This window comes from Solanum verrucosum, unplaced genomic scaffold, assembly GCF_900185275.1.
Source record: "Solanum verrucosum unplaced genomic scaffold, falcon-dt-bn FXZP01000065.1, whole genome shotgun sequence".
NCBI classification, from domain to species: Eukaryota; Viridiplantae; Streptophyta; class Magnoliopsida; order Solanales; family Solanaceae; genus Solanum; species Solanum verrucosum.
The window spans coordinates 442121-457991 of NW_026020073.1; the positions used below are offsets into that span (position 1 = coordinate 442121).

Below are 15871 nucleotides of genomic sequence, written 5' to 3' on the forward strand. Positions count from 1 at the left end.
TTCAACTGCCTGAAAAAATTGGCATATTTTATTTCATCATAATTTATTTTAAACATTATTGCATGTCTGGTTAAGTTTCTTAAAGATTAAAAACTATTCACAATGACTTTGCCTTGTTTATGAAGGAATTAAGAAGTTTGGGTTCATTAAGTTGACTGAAAATGGATAATAAATTTGTTACTAGGAGTAACTACAATTAGAGAGTTGTGAGCGGTAGTATCAAATTTGATTTACAATATAATCTCAAAAAATTAGTCTTAATTTTTTTTTCCATTTACAATTCTTTCTTTTTGTTTCTTATATTTTCACACTAAAATGAAATAAGAATAAGAACCTCAAATAATGATAAACAAATTAATTTTTAGGGGACATAATCAAAATTCAAATTATTTGTTGAATCAAAGAAGTGAAAAATAATTCATGTGTGAGAAGAATAAAAAATACCCATAAATGGATTTTTTTAATAAAAAATAAATTTAAATTTTTATTTATGAAAATAAAAACGAAATTGAATTAAATTAATCCTAAAGGAATAGGGAATCACAGGAAAATAATAGTGTAGAAGGAAAAAATAGGAAAACCTTTAAACCAAATTAAAATAGAAATTTGGTAAGGGAAATATAGATGTAATTGTTTTTCTGAGGATTTTCATTTTGGTATAGGAAAGGGAATAGGATAACATATATCATCTATAAACTACTCTCTAATGTATTGTTATAATATACTACAAACATACTGCACATTCAATTCTTAATTCCCAATGGCAGAATTATTGTGGAAGAGAGGCACAACTCTTGGACAAGGTGGATTCGGTATTGTCTCGTTTGCTTTTACCTCCAACGCACTATTTCATGGTGTTACTCTTCCATCTCCCATCACTGTCAAATCTTGCAACTACAGTGATTCTCGATCGTCGAAATCCTCCGAATGTTCAAACATTTTCCTTACATTATTCACTGTTTCGGAGCTAATGTCTCTTTTGAAGATAACATTAATCTTTACAACTTATTGCTTGAGTATGCTTCCAGAGGAAGCCTTGCCAATCGTCTTCAGAATTGCAATTCACTGCAGGAAGTTGAAGTTAAGAAACACATGAAGAATGTTCTTTTAGGGCTCAGTTGCATTCACAACAATGGAATTATTCACTGCGACATCAAGCTTGGCAATATTCTCCTTGTGATCGCTGATTTTGGGCTTTTCGTGACATTGGAACAGGGCATGAACCAAAAAACAAGGAGTTATCAGGGAAACAAAAAGGTATATGGCACCTGAATCCGTGATTAACACTGAGTAGCCCACAAGTTGATATATGGGCTCTTGGCTGCCACCACTAAAAAAGTGCAAATTACAAGGGAATATTACCTGGGGTACAATGTCGCAAGTAATACTTGCAGATTTTCTTGCAAAAATCTTAAATTCTTCAATATTAAAATATATTATCTGTGAAACATATATTGCCAACAAATTTCGCAGGTAAAATTAGTGTCATTTTGCACAAAATGAGTTCCTGCGATATTACCTAGGGAAACATATCCGTAAGAACAATATCTCTAGGTACGTGGACCAATAGGAAAATTTAAAATTCCTTTTTTAATCTGTAGGAAAATTTCAGGTTGTCTAAAAAATTATTTTTGGGGATTTATCTAGGCATTTTATTACCTTGGGAAATAATTGGAGATTTAAGAATAATTAGACCAATTATCTTTTAGATGGTTGGATTATAAAACCAATTAAAAACTTATATAAAACTTTAGAAATTGGAAAGTAATCATAAGACCAATTAAAATTCATTTTGTTTCACTCTAACCCACTAAGCTAGAAGCTTCTCTCCAAAACTCACATGCAGTGGAAGAAGTTTCACTGTTGTTTTCATCTCCAAAGCTAAGGTGAAAACAATCACATTTCCATCTCAAAGCTCCAATCGGTGGAAGAAGTTTCATGGCTGACTCCAAGCTCATCTCAAAGCTCCCAAGCGAACCTCATGCTTCTCTCCAAGTGAATTTTTTCAAAGTAGAGTACTACAAATCCAGAAGATTTTCTTGCCATTCTACTTTAAAATAGAGGTTAATCTTCAAAATTCAAGCTTTGTGAGTTTAATCTGCAAATTTCAAGCTCTGTGAGGTTAATTGAGTGAAATATTTTTTGCAAATAAAATATCTGCTTAAATAACTTGGTCAATGATTATTGTAGTTTTAAGTTTAGCTCATTTTTTTCTTTTTCATTAGTTATATTCTTCATGTTGTTAGCTTTTTTGTTTATGTTGGTTGTGTTTGGATCAACTTTGCACACCTGGGTTAATCATCAAACTGATTGCTACACCCCACCCCATATATATATATATAGCGGTTGGTGGGTAAACCTGCCACCAATGTTGGAGAAGATGAGGGTAAACCTGTCTATGAGCTGATTTCGGGGACACCGTTGTGGGAAGATGCAGATGTTGATGATGTGTTGAACAAAATCGAGTTTGAGGAACCAAAGTTTCAAAATTCGAAGTTGTCAAATGAGGTTCAAGATTTTCTTGAAAAATGTCTTGTGAAAAATCTCATCACGTGTTGGACTGCAGACATGTTGTTGAACCATACTTTTCTACAAAATTTATCCAAAGTAGCCAACAAAAGGAAGAAAAAGAGTGATTCAATGTCTATTCTAGACAAACCAATCCAGAAGATAATATTCAAGATCGGCAATCATAAATTCTTGAGGTAATTGCTGGATCAAAAGCCCCTTCTACACGAAACAATCTAGAAGATAACATTCAAGATCGGCAATCATATATTCGTGAGGCAATTTCCAGATGTGAAGGAAGTAGATAATGAAACTTGTGGAAAGGTGTTGGGTACTGACAATAGATATATTCATAATAAAATCTGATTTGTATGTATATAGAGAAGTATGTATGGGCTTGATCCCTCTTTAGGATTTCTTTTGGGGTATGTAGGAAGCATTGGACGAAGATAATCTCACGTGTAGCCCCTTATTAGTTTAATAAAAAAAATTGTATAGTTGATCAACATTCTTTATAAAGAAAGGAGAGTTGTTATATCTGTGTTGGAAAGTTGAGTTTGTTATTATGATTGAATTTCTAGGTTAGAAATCTATGGTTTCCTTATTAATATTACTCCCCTTCTTTTCGAACAATATATATAGATGGCATAAACAGATGACAAGGCCAAAAAGTTGTTGGGTATGTACTAAGAATTAATGGGAAATTAAGGGAAGATGGAAAAAGAAATTTGAAAGGTTCTCTTATGCTTTATTAAGAAAAAAGGCATTTCTTGTAACACCCCGTTATTTGAAAGAGCTAAAAATTAGAAAGAACCATTTTTTGAAAGAATGAAAATCTGAAATTTGGTAAGTTATGTTAAGTATGTGTTTTGGGTCAAATTCAAACGACCATAACTCCTAGTACATAATGTGTTAGGTGGGCTACAAGATATAAAATGAAAGGTCTTTGAATTATCTTTCCAACGCCACCAAGTTTGCTAGTTCGTATGTGGGAAATATGCTCATTTGAAGTCGGGCTGTCCGGATAAAGAAAGTCAACCAGATTTTAGAGGGGTATTTTTGTCTTTTCATTACCCAATTAGATTATTTCGTTTTTTAGGAATTTATTTGGGGTCTAAACTGAGTTATTTTAGTTTACGCAATTAAGAATTACACTAGGGCTTTGAGAGAAGAGAGGAGAAAAGAGGAGAAAAGAGGAGAAAAGTCAAGGCGTTCTTGGAGATTTCTTGCGGAATTGAAGTTGTTGCGCCAAGGGCTGATCCCTAAAGAGGTATGTGAGACTTTCATAGCATTGGGTTCGTTCACTTACACGCCAATCATGTTTGGTTCAACGAAATTCGTTCTAGAAAGTTGAAAGTTGATGATTTTGAATTATGTTCTTGAATATTGGCTTTTTGTTCTTGAATTAAGTTGGGATTGTTGAGTTCTTGAGGAAATCGTGTCGATTTTAGAGTCGTTTATGAATAGATTCTTGTGTACATGTACTGGGTATCTGAATCTAAAGAGGAATTGAGAAAAAGAATTGAACTTTGGTAAATTGGGGTTATAAAATGAAGAAGGAAAAAGTCGGGCAAATCTGGGTACCAGGTCCGCATCGCGGACCTATTCCTCAGGATTGGAATTTTCTCTCTGCGTCGTGGAGAGGTCGCAGACCCTTCTGCATCAAAATTTATTTTGCAACCAATTATTAAAATGCATCTCCGCATAGTAGACTTGCTTCCATATAGTGATTTCTTGATCGTTTCTCATGTTTAGCTATCTAAAAACACTCATAAACATCACGAGATCTTTCCTATCACAAATCACAACTTTGAATCCATAAATTTCAAATTCAAGGGAAGTTAAGAGCCAAGTGTAGAGAGTTTTTAGAGTCCTTTCAAACATGTATTCTCAAAGAGTAAATGTTTTCACATTTAATCAAGAAAGGAAACACCGATTTCCAATAGAGCCTTTGAGCTAGTTTTCAGTAAAGAGTAAATGTTTTCACATTTAATCAAGAGAGGAAACACTGATTTCCAAGAGAGTCTTTGGGCTAGATTTTGAGCAATTATCTCAAATCACAGGGAAAGTTATGTTTTTAAACATATGAGGTAGTTATATATTGGGAGTAGTATTGAACACCGATATAGGGGAGAGTTCAGACAACTCACAGCCCCCATAAACTATGTAGCTAGCATGGGTAGAAAAGGGTCATACTTTTTAGATGATTCCTTAGTGATTTTTAGCATAGACTAGTGGATCCACTTAGTAGTTAGGTTCTCTTCCCCGGCAAGGTATAGGAAGGCCCTAGCAGCATGAGGCAAAATGCTGTATCATCTCATAACTCTTAAGTGATAGTTGTCAGTTAGATGAACTCCCACAATTATATTTTGTATTCTTATTTACACATAGATTACCTGTATTTTCACATACAAACAAAGTTTTAATTGTATCCTTTCATACAAACTGGGTTCCCATTGTATTTCTAAATACACAGAGTTGTTCCATGTTTTAAAAGCTTTTCTTTATATTGCATTTATATTGAAATGAGTTGAGTTGAGACCAGGTATGTTCCTTCAGTTCCTTTCAAGCTTTTGTCTTGTTTTAGTATTCCTATTGCATGCTCGTACATTTAATGTACTGATGACAGTTGGCCTGCATCTTTTTATGATGCAGATTGAGGTAACTAGGATCAACATCCATGGCATCGTTGATCCAGTTGAGCTTCAGAGTTGTTGGTGAGCCTCCTTGCTACTGGAGGATCCTTTTTTATTGTTTTATCAGTTAGTTCATTAGGAAGTCGTGGGTCTTGTCCCGATGTCCATCTCAGTTGTTAGAGGCTTCAAAGACAGTTAGTTATTGTTAGTTCTTGAGTCTTTTCAAATTTTCAGTATTGATGTTGAGACTTGAGTTGTCGTTTTGGCTAGTTGAATGTTTCTTTTAAGACATTCTAAGTTTATTGCATGAGTTTATCTTTTGAGATTGTTTCATGTTATTTAAGTCTTCCACTATTGTAACACCTCATTTTTTGAAAGAACTAGAAAGACTTAGAATTGGAAAGAAATTGTTTTTGGAAATAATCAAATCTGGAAAGTTTGACAAAGTTAAGCTAAGTATGAGTTTTGGGTTGACTTCAAAAGACCATAATTGCTAGATCGGGATGATTCAGGTGTTCTACCAGATACCATAGGAAATATCTTTGAATTATCTTTTTAACGCCACCGAATTTTCTCAGTTTCAAGTTCGTATGAGGGAGATATGTCCATTTGAAGTTGGGCTGTCTAGATAAGGAAAGTCAAAACCGAATTTTAGAGGGGTATTTTGGTCTTTTCCTTACCCAATCAGATTTGATTCATTTTTAGTAAGATTTTAAGGGTCTAATCCTATTAGGTTCAGTTTTATAATCCTAATTTACGCCTAGGATTTTAGTTGAGAGTTCAAGAAGAGAAAATAAGAGAAAAGAGGAGAGTATTAAAGCATTCGTCGAGAGTCTTGCGTTTTGTTGCAGATTTTTGTCATGGGTTCAATCCCTAAGAGGTATGTCAGCTTCAATAGTGTTGGGTTTGTTCATCAACACGCCAAACATGTTATTTTCAGCGAAATTTCAGTCTCAAAAGTTGAAGGATTTAAGTTCTTGATAGGTGTTTTTGATGTTCATTCTAAATCTTGTCATTGGGGTTTTGATGATTTCTTGAGATTAAATTGATTGTTTTGAGTGGATTAGTGTGTACTTAGGTTGGGCAATTTAATCTAAGGAAAACTTGAGAAAATAAATTGATTAAAAGCGATTTAGGATCAATAAACAAGAGAAAAAGTTCGTGAACTTTGCCTGGGGCGTGCTGGTGCAACGCGCCGCCGTAGGGCCAGAAAGGTTGGGGCAGCACTTCAGCAGTGCACAAGAAATGTCTCTCTGAACTTTGGGGCTGGCGCGGTGCGCCAGCAGTGCGCCAGGTCCATCCGCCCCAACCTGTTTTTCATCGTTTAGCCCATTTAAGTCCTTCTAAAGTGTACTAACACTTCCCATTGATTCTAACTACTCTAAATGACTTCTAAACACCTAGAAATCATTCATAACTTGAATCATAAACCTTTAATTCACAATTCAATTTCAAGGTCGAGTTAAGAGTTAAGTCTTGAGAGTTTATTCGAACATTTCGAGAAAGTCCCTTTAAGTCCTTTTTGAGGAGTCTTCTACAACTTCTAGTAACTTGTTTCAAGACTCGAACAAGTGAGTATGAGAGTAAGAGGATGTATTAATGAGCCTATTTATCATTAAAGGATCTTTCATATCATGAACCATAACTCTTGAATTCATAATTCACATTCAAGAGAGAGTTAAGAGTAGAGTTCAAGGAACCCTCTGAGTTCAATTGTGAATCCTTTGACATCCATCATCGATTTGTGTTAAGTTTTGAGTAATTGAGTATGAGAATGAGAAGAGTTGTATACATGAGTTCCTTATTGATATTTTGACCCTTGAGTCGAGTCGTTCATGCCCATAACTTCCGCATGAACTCCATCAGTTGAGTACCTTTGAGAGGAGTAATATCTTCAAATTCTAAGTCTTGAGTATTGAGTTCCTAATCATATTTCTAATCATGGGACTATTACATGCTACTCATGAGGTCCTTGAGTTGAGTTTTTCATGCCCATAATTCCGCATGAACCCTCTAAGTCGAACAGTCTTGAGATGAGAAGTATCTTCGAGTCCTTTAATTGAGTAATTCATGCTCATAATTCCTCATGAACCCTCTGAATGGAGCATTCTTGAAATGAGTAGTATCATTGAAGTTCTTGAGTCCCAAGTATTGAGTTCTATCTATGGTTATTGAAAACCTAGCATTGAGTCGTTGATATTTGCGTAATCAAGACACAACTTCCAGTTCAAGTGTCTATGATCGTACAATAGTAAAGTAACCCAACCAAGGGTTGAGGTCGAGTCCCAAGGGAGTTGTTTTAAGAATTAATAGAAAAATAAAATTACGTTCTAATTAGTCATAGCTATTAACATTATCGAATATAAACATAGTAAATCTAAAGGGGTGATGCAAGCGTCAATTATCAATGGGGGGTTTCTATTAATTAACAACTAAAAACAACAAAAATATACGAAAACGAGATAGAGAGATGAGATTCTTGGGATGTGATAGAAATACAGGATAGACTAAATTATCGGGTACATGCTTTTGATAGTAAATTGTTGAGTATTTGTGAGTAGGTTAGACTATAGTGGAGGTAAATTCTCTCTCGAGCAACTTATCCTGAATCAACTCGGTTTCTCTCGAACACCAAGTTGCCGCATTAAGCACAACCTCCGTCTTAGCCCATTCACTCTCTCGAGCTGAATGTATGGGAGAAGGACTAGGATTCACTCTCTCTATCTGAACCCATGTCGACCCAATTCCCCCGGCTATCAATTTAGTGGTCTTAGTTTTACGACCTCTCTCCCGAGCAAGCCAAAAACACTAAGATGATATCGTTTTTGCAACTACAATTCCATTAAGTTCATACACAACTACTAAACGAAATCACATCTAAACAAAAAATAAACCATCAACAAGCAAGACCCAACAAATAATCTAACCCATATTCACAAAATCACACCCCAAGAATTTGGGTTTTAGCTAGACATGTAAAAGAGATAAAAATTTATACCAATATCACTTTCCATCAACTGGGTATGAAGGATTAAGTCTTAAAACACATCAAGAGTGAAAAATCTTCGAGACCCACGTCCAATTTCTTGGAGTTGAAACCCTTTGAATCTTCAAGGTCTTAGAACAAAGTTTCCAAAACCCTCTAAAACTTGGACTCTCTAAAAACTGTAAAAAGTTCGAATAATAATAGTGATATGATACTAAGCTAGAAATTTAAACAAGTATTTATAGTGTTTGAAAATTTATGCTGCAGAGGACCCTTCAGCGAAGTTAGTCGGGATCGCCGATACACTCGGCTATTCACCATTTGGTCATTTTTTCGCCTTCCAGTTTTAGCCTTCAACCTCTTCACATTTTAAGTCGTTGGGCGATATGGTACTGCTTCACGGAACTGCTCAGCGATGCGCCGACTATTCCATTTCATCGCCAACTTGAACTTTTCCTTCAGGGCTCAGCACACTGGAACAAAAGGCAATCTCCATGCAAATCGGCGACTCACCAACTAGGCTCGGCGATCTTCAAGCCTTCATTTCTTCGTTCTTTTCAGCCGCCTTGTTCCTTCTTGCCAATAGTGTCCATGTTTTGCCTGAAACTCCAAATAACTGCAACTTAAAGATTTTCATCAGATATTGAGACAAAATATGCATTTGAGGACACTAATTCTATCAAAATATAACCCTAAATGAGTCCAAATTGTGGACTCCTCAACACCCCCAACTTAAATTTTTGCTTGTCCTTAAGCAAACTCGACTTCGGCTGTTCAAAAAGGATGTCTTGAACAGTGCTACACAAGAATCAATCATGGATGCACACAACAAGACTCACTTTACTCATGCAAAGATCAATTGTGCACTCAAAGATTCAAGTTGTGACTCACCATTATCAAAGAATCTCAAGCTCACAATACTTGCTTCAAATGCAAGTTTAAGCTCAACTAAAGTGTTCAAATGCCCTCACACGAAGAATGATTCCATATTCACACAATGGTTTAATCATTTAAAGTTTCGGAATCAAATGCAACGCTCACTCTCACAAAGAAAAACACAATGCATGCTTTCACCCATAGGTTTGCCCGTATGTTCCAATCAACAATTGTTTCAGCTCACTCAAGATCAAAAAGGTCTTTTCAAGGCTTGTAATGGGGCTTAGTGCAAAAGTATGGTCATTTAGGCTCAGTGACTTTCGTCTTCATGAAATGTGGTACTCACGACACTTCATTTCCTCTTCCTTCATCATTTTATCTAGTACTCATAAGTCATCCCATTATTCACTCTCCATGGATTGTTTGGAACCCCATTCCTTTTTGCATTTTCATAACTTTATTCCATAACATTTTTTTCTTTTTCATTCTTTTCTTCTCTCTTTTTTTTGTATGGAGGGATTCCATTTTTCTCAACACCATGGGTAAGAGAACTTTCTAGCACTTCTTGACTTGCCCTTATCTTTTCACCACACCCCCAGCCTAAGTTGGCTATTCAATCAACCACAAATCAAGGGGATTATAGGTAGTGGATTAAGAGAGGTTTTGTTTTCATCAAGTTTCATCCAAAGAAAGGTAAGGCACAAGGGGTGTTCAAAAGAGGTTCACACACTCACAAGGTAGGCCACAAAAGAGGTATATGTCAAATTGGCTCACACTCTTCGAAGTTGCCTAAGATCATATCAAGAAATAGCCTTACTTAGTCAACCGGACCAACAGGGTAAATTCTAGGTGTTATCATGCATGGTTCACAATAGCTCATCACACAAGGCATCGACACTAAAGTCAAGCAAGACTTCACACTTTTGCTAGTGTGCAACAATAATTACAAGAGACTCGATTTAATAATTGGCTAGTTACAACGAGATGCAAATAGTTCACATATTGTCTATGTAACTTCACTTGGTCTCATCGTAGCCGTACATTCATGTTTGTTCAATTATGAGCACGATTTGAGACATCGATATTGATCAAAACAGATACTCAAATTTGTAAGAGAATAACCACATTCAAAACATACAAGAGGTGGCAAAATTTTTTCTGAAGGATCAAAATCATTTGCAATTTAAAGCAAAAGGAGTCACAAGCTCAAACCTTCCACGAAAGTAGTGTCAACACATTTTAAGCACAAAAACCCAAATACATAAACAAAACACGATTCACGAATAGCACACACAAAAGTGGGCCTCATCCCACCACAAATAAAAATTAATTTTTCCTCAAATGCAAATAACAACATATCCCGAATGTAAATTAAAGAAAGACAAAAAGAGAGGTAAAGAGGGGATCCTGTCTACGCAGTCGCTCTGTCTGTCTGGGCATCAGTGCCCGATGCCTCACCCTGAGCCTGGGCATCAGTGCCCGAGGTCACCTAGGGGGAACAGCAGTGCCAAATTCACCAAGGTTTGTTGAGTGTGAGTCTACCAGAAAGACATGCATCGCGCTGCAAAATCCCCTGGCCCATGAAAGAATATTAGGGTCCAGGGTAATGGTTTTCCTGGCAGAAGTGGGTCTCTTGCCCTTGCCTTTCCCAATAGTTGTGGGTAGTTTTGAAGCTTTTCCTTTCCACGTAACTACATCCTCCTTTATGGCAATCCCTTTTGACCTCTCTTGAGCTGGCGTTATTCTTTCAGTAGCTTTAGATTTAGTCATATATGTAAAATCTCGAAGAGAAGTTAGAGAAACATTTGACAAAAGCACCGGAGATCAGTTGCTGGTAAGCTTCACCGACTTTTTCAGCGATCTAGGGTTAGTCCGCTGAAAGCTACAGTGCACAGAGATCCAGGGGAGTTGACAAGGATAAAAAGAGACTTTTAGTGAGTCGCCGAAGGTCTTTGGCGACCTTCAACTTCTTGTCGAATGTTACAGAACCCATCAACACATAGAGCATAAAATTTAAGGGCTAGATGAGGACATTAGGCGAAATGTCGAGTGGTTCGGCGTGCTCGACCCAGCTCGCCAAACGGCTCAACGTGCCTATTTTCAACCCAACTTCTCGAATTCAACCCCGTAACCCGCAAAAACAAAATCAAAGTATGCACTAGTACAATTAAGGTAGGACCCATAGTAACCAAACACAACCCTTTGAATTTTAATCCAGTTTAAGGCATACAATTATGGGAATTCAACAGTTACAACTACTTGAGCAAGATTATCAGATCAAATCATGCATGTAAACAATCTAAGCTTATCGGAGAGGCCCAGCACACAACAACTCAATAAGATCAATTGCAAATAAGCACAATTTTCGCTAAGATGAACTCGGGGCATAGAAAACCAACCTTTAGTGTTGACCACGAGAAAATTGAAATGCTAGGCAGCAATGTAATCTAGCTCTGAGCACAAATCAACACTAATAATATTCTAACAACGCAAAAAATATAGAAACTAGAGTACAGATGTGAGTTTGGGCAGATAAAAACTGAGGGAAAGTGAATGAGTTTTCAACTTTTAAACCTTTGGCTTGCAAAACCATCCAGTTGTCGCCCACTCTGCGACATTAGTAGTGCTCGCCGAACCACTCGGCGACATGCCGGGTTGTCAATTGCCTTGCCAAATTTTATAGGGTCTCTAGCTGCTGTGGGAGTCCAAACAACAGTCTTCGTCGGGATCACCGACATGGTCGGCGATTTGCTAATAATTTTCCTAGGCTCGCCAAGTTTTACAAACTCCAATTTGAAGATGTCTGGAGTCAAACGGCGGATTAGGTCGGGTTTGCCGACCACTTCGGCGACTCGCCAACTGGACCTGTTTCTAGCCACCCTGCACTTTTTTGAACACTTTCCACACTTCAACTTGTACAAACAACACACCATTATTTTACCAAAACACAAATAAAAAACGATAAGGGGTTTTTGGTAGCCTCCCAAACAGTGACTTAGTTAACGTCGCGGCACGACGCAAGTCCACCTTCAAACCTCATTCTTGGGGTTAGCCATAGTGTCACTAGGCAAACCCCCCTACTGTCTCAGATTGAGATGAGATGATATATGACCCATTTGGGTCTCCAACTACTTTATCGACATTGAATGAGAGGTGAAGGTCTGACTAAGGGTGGACACATCTTCTTTCATTTCTTTCAAAAAAAATTCTAACCCTTCAACTTTGTTGAGGATACAAAAGAGCATATCCTCAGACCTACCACCTTCCAAATCCTTCGGCTTTTGGCGCTCATGGGGAGGCACATACTTGTCCTTCTCCCCATCATTCCATTTATGATTTCGGTCCCTCCATTCTCTGTCGCGATCCTTCTAACCATCCTCTATAGCCCAACCTTGGTTACCACCCTGCCTTGGGTAGTTTGAACGATAATCACCTCCTTGGTTTGATAGAAAGTTTACCTCCTCATTATACAAGGCTTCAAACTTCATCTCCTTAGGATTTGCACACCCAACCCCAACGGAATTGACACCACGGGCATCGGCTCCTATGACATATTTGGATAAAATGTCAAGTTGTGTCATGATCTTGGCCATATTTTGGTGTCTCTCATGATCTTTCTCCATCTACTCCTTAGAGAGGTTCAATGTGAGAGGGTAGACTTGATATTCACGGGTGTACCATGCTCTATTTATGGTCGTCATGCCATCTAAGAGTTGGGCTGCTACTGCATACGATTGTTGCATCAGGCCTCCAGGTGAAAGTTAATCAGCGACACCTTTGTTTACCGAGTCCAAGCTTTGGTAAAAGTACTGCAGCAAAACATTGTCAGGCAGACCATGAGTCGGGCATTGGAGCAGCAACTTTTTGAATCGCAGCCAAGTCTCATGAATTGGCTCGCCATCCAAATGCTTAAAGCTTTGCATGCTATCCCGAAGGGTCATCATCTTCGAGGGAGGGAAAAATTGCACATTAAATGCGGTGACCAACTCCTCCCAAGAAGTGATGGATTGCCGTGGCAACTCTACCAGCCACTTGCACGCTTCTCCGATCAATGAGAAAGGGAATAACCTTAACTGGACTGACACCTGAGAGATGTTTTTGAAAGAGAATGGTCCGCACACATCCACAAAGTTTCAAAGATGCTCGTGAGGATCCTCATGAGCCAATCCACTGAAAAGTCCCTTTAGTTGCAACATAGTTCTCGTTATATGGAACACTACATTTCCTTCAGCTGGAGGTAAATGGATGGCCCCAATACCTCCCATGAGATGGGGGTCATTAATATTGGGTTCTTAGACATCGTTGAGATTTCCGATATCGTCTTGGTGGCCCACCTGGCTGCCATTGCTGGCGTTTACACTCATACTTCCGGAAATATTTATACAAACAAACAAAACAAAACCAAAGATTAAGTAAGTAAACTATGACTTAGAACAATAAAATTTTTATTAAACTAAAAATTCTCAAATAACACCACTCCCTGGCAACGACACCATTTTGATGTTTCCGTAATCAAGACACAACTTCCAATTCAAGTGTCTACGATCATACTATAGTAAAGTAACCCAACCAAGGGTTGGGGTCTAGTCCCAAGGGAGTGGTCTTGAGAATTAATAAAAAAAATAAAATTAAGTTCTAATTAGTCAGAACTATAAACATTATCGAATATAAACATACTAAATCTAAATGGGTGACGCAAGCGTCAATTATCAATGGAGGGGTTTGAAATAATTAACAACTAAAAACATCAAAATATACGAAAAAGAGATAGATAGACAAGATTCTTGGGATGTGATAGGAATACGGGATAGACTAAATTATTGGGTACATGCTTTTGATAGTAAATTGTTGAGTGTTTGTGACTAGGCTAAACTATGGTTGGCGTAAATTCTCTCTCGAGCAACTACCCCGAATCAACTCGGTTTCTCTCGAGCATCGAGTTGCCACATTAAGCACAACCTCCGCCTTAGCCCATTCACTCTCTCTAGCTGAATGTGTGGGAGAAGGACTAGGATTCACTCTCTCGAGCTGAACCTATGTTGACCCAATACCACCGGCTATCAATTTAGTAGTCTTAGTTTTATGACCTCTCTCTCGAGCAAGCCAAAATACTAAGCTGAAATCGTATTGGGAACTACAATTCCATTAAGTTCATACACAACTACTAAACAAAATCACATCTAAACAACAAATAAACCATGTACAAGCAAGACCCAACAGATAATCTAACCCATATTCACAAAATCACACCCCAAGAATTGGGGTTCTAGCTAGACATGTAAAAGAGATAAAAGTTTATACCAATATCAGTTTCCATCAACTAGGTATGAAGGATTAAGTCTTAAAACACGTCAAGAGTAGAAAATCTTCGAGACCCACGTCAAATTTGTTGTAGTTGAAACCCTTTGAATCTTCAAGGTCTTAGAACAAAGTCTCCAAACTCCTCTAAAACTTAAACTCTCTAAAAACTGTAAAACGTTCGAATAATAATAGTGATATGATACTAAGCTAGAAATTTAAACAACTATTTATAGTGTCTGAAAATTTGTGCTGCAGAGGACCCTTTCGGCGAAGTTAGTAGGGATTGCCGATACACTCGGTGATCTGCCGTTTGGTCGATTTCATCGCCTACCTATTTTAGCCTTCATGCTCTTTGTGTTTTGAGTCGTTGGGCGATATGGTACTGCTTCACGGAACTGCTCGGTGAACCGCCGACTGTTCCATTTCATAGCCAACTTGAACTTTTCCTTCAGGGCTCAGCACACTAGAACAAAAGGTGTTCTCCAGGCCGATCGGTGACTCTCCGACTGGACTCGGCGATCTTCAGGCCTTCATTTCTTCGTTCTTTTCAGTCGCCTTGTTTCTTCTTGCCAAGTAGTGTCTATGCTTTGCCTCAAACTACAAATACCTGAAACTGAAGGATTTTCATCAGATATTGAGACAAATATGCATTTGAGGACACTAATTCTATCAAAATATAGCCATAACTGAGTTCAAATTGTGGACTCATCAATCGTTCACGTCCATAATTCGGCATTAACCATATTTTGAGAAGTCAGTTACAAACGTTTTAATTTTGTTTTAGGACTTATTAAGCTTTGAGTTGAGTAAAGAGTAAGAGTAAAGTTCATTTCATAATATGATATATGGGAACTAAGTATTCCCAAGAGTAAATGTTTTCACATTTAAAAGAGGAGGAAACTGAGATTTCCAAAAGAGTCTTGAGTAGTATGAATAACATCCCTTTTTAGAGAAATATTTTGAGTAATAATCTCAAACCACAGAAAAGAGTTATGTTTTTAAACATATGAGCTGAGTATTTTGGGAGTAGTATCGAGCACCGATATGGGGACGAGTTTGAGTTTAGATAACTCACATCTCCATAAACCATGTAGCCGATGTGGGTAGAAAGGGTCATACTTTTTGGATGATTCCATAATGTTTTTTAGCATAGACTAGTGGATCCAATTAGTTGAGAGGTCTTATACCTTGGCATAGTATAGGACAGTTCTGGCAGCGTAGGGGAGACGCTGTATCATCACATAGCTCATAGTAATGGTTGTCGGTTAGAGAAACTCCCACAGAGTTATATTGTATTTTTATATACACATTGAGTATTATTGTATTTTTCAATACATTGAGTTGCTATCTACAGTTTTACAGATTTCCATATATATTGCATCTTTTACTATTGCTTTATCCTTGAGTATCATGAGTTGAGTATTTCAAGTTGAGAACCTTATTACTGAGTTGAGTATCTTATCCTTGAGTACTTCTGAGTTGAGTAAGTTTGAGTAGTTTTGAATATCCTTGAGTATTCCTTGAGTTGAGTAAGTTTGAAAATAGGTAAGTATGTTTCCTTTTT

The 15871-nt window shown here is 37.4% G+C and overlaps 1 pseudogene; it reads left to right on the top strand.

Moving 5' to 3' along the window:
• Positions 1-760: 760 nt before the first annotated feature.
• Positions 761-1334, top strand: LOC125823924 (mitogen-activated protein kinase kinase kinase 20-like; annotated as a pseudogene).
• The last annotated feature ends 14537 nt before the right edge of the window (positions 1335-15871 follow it).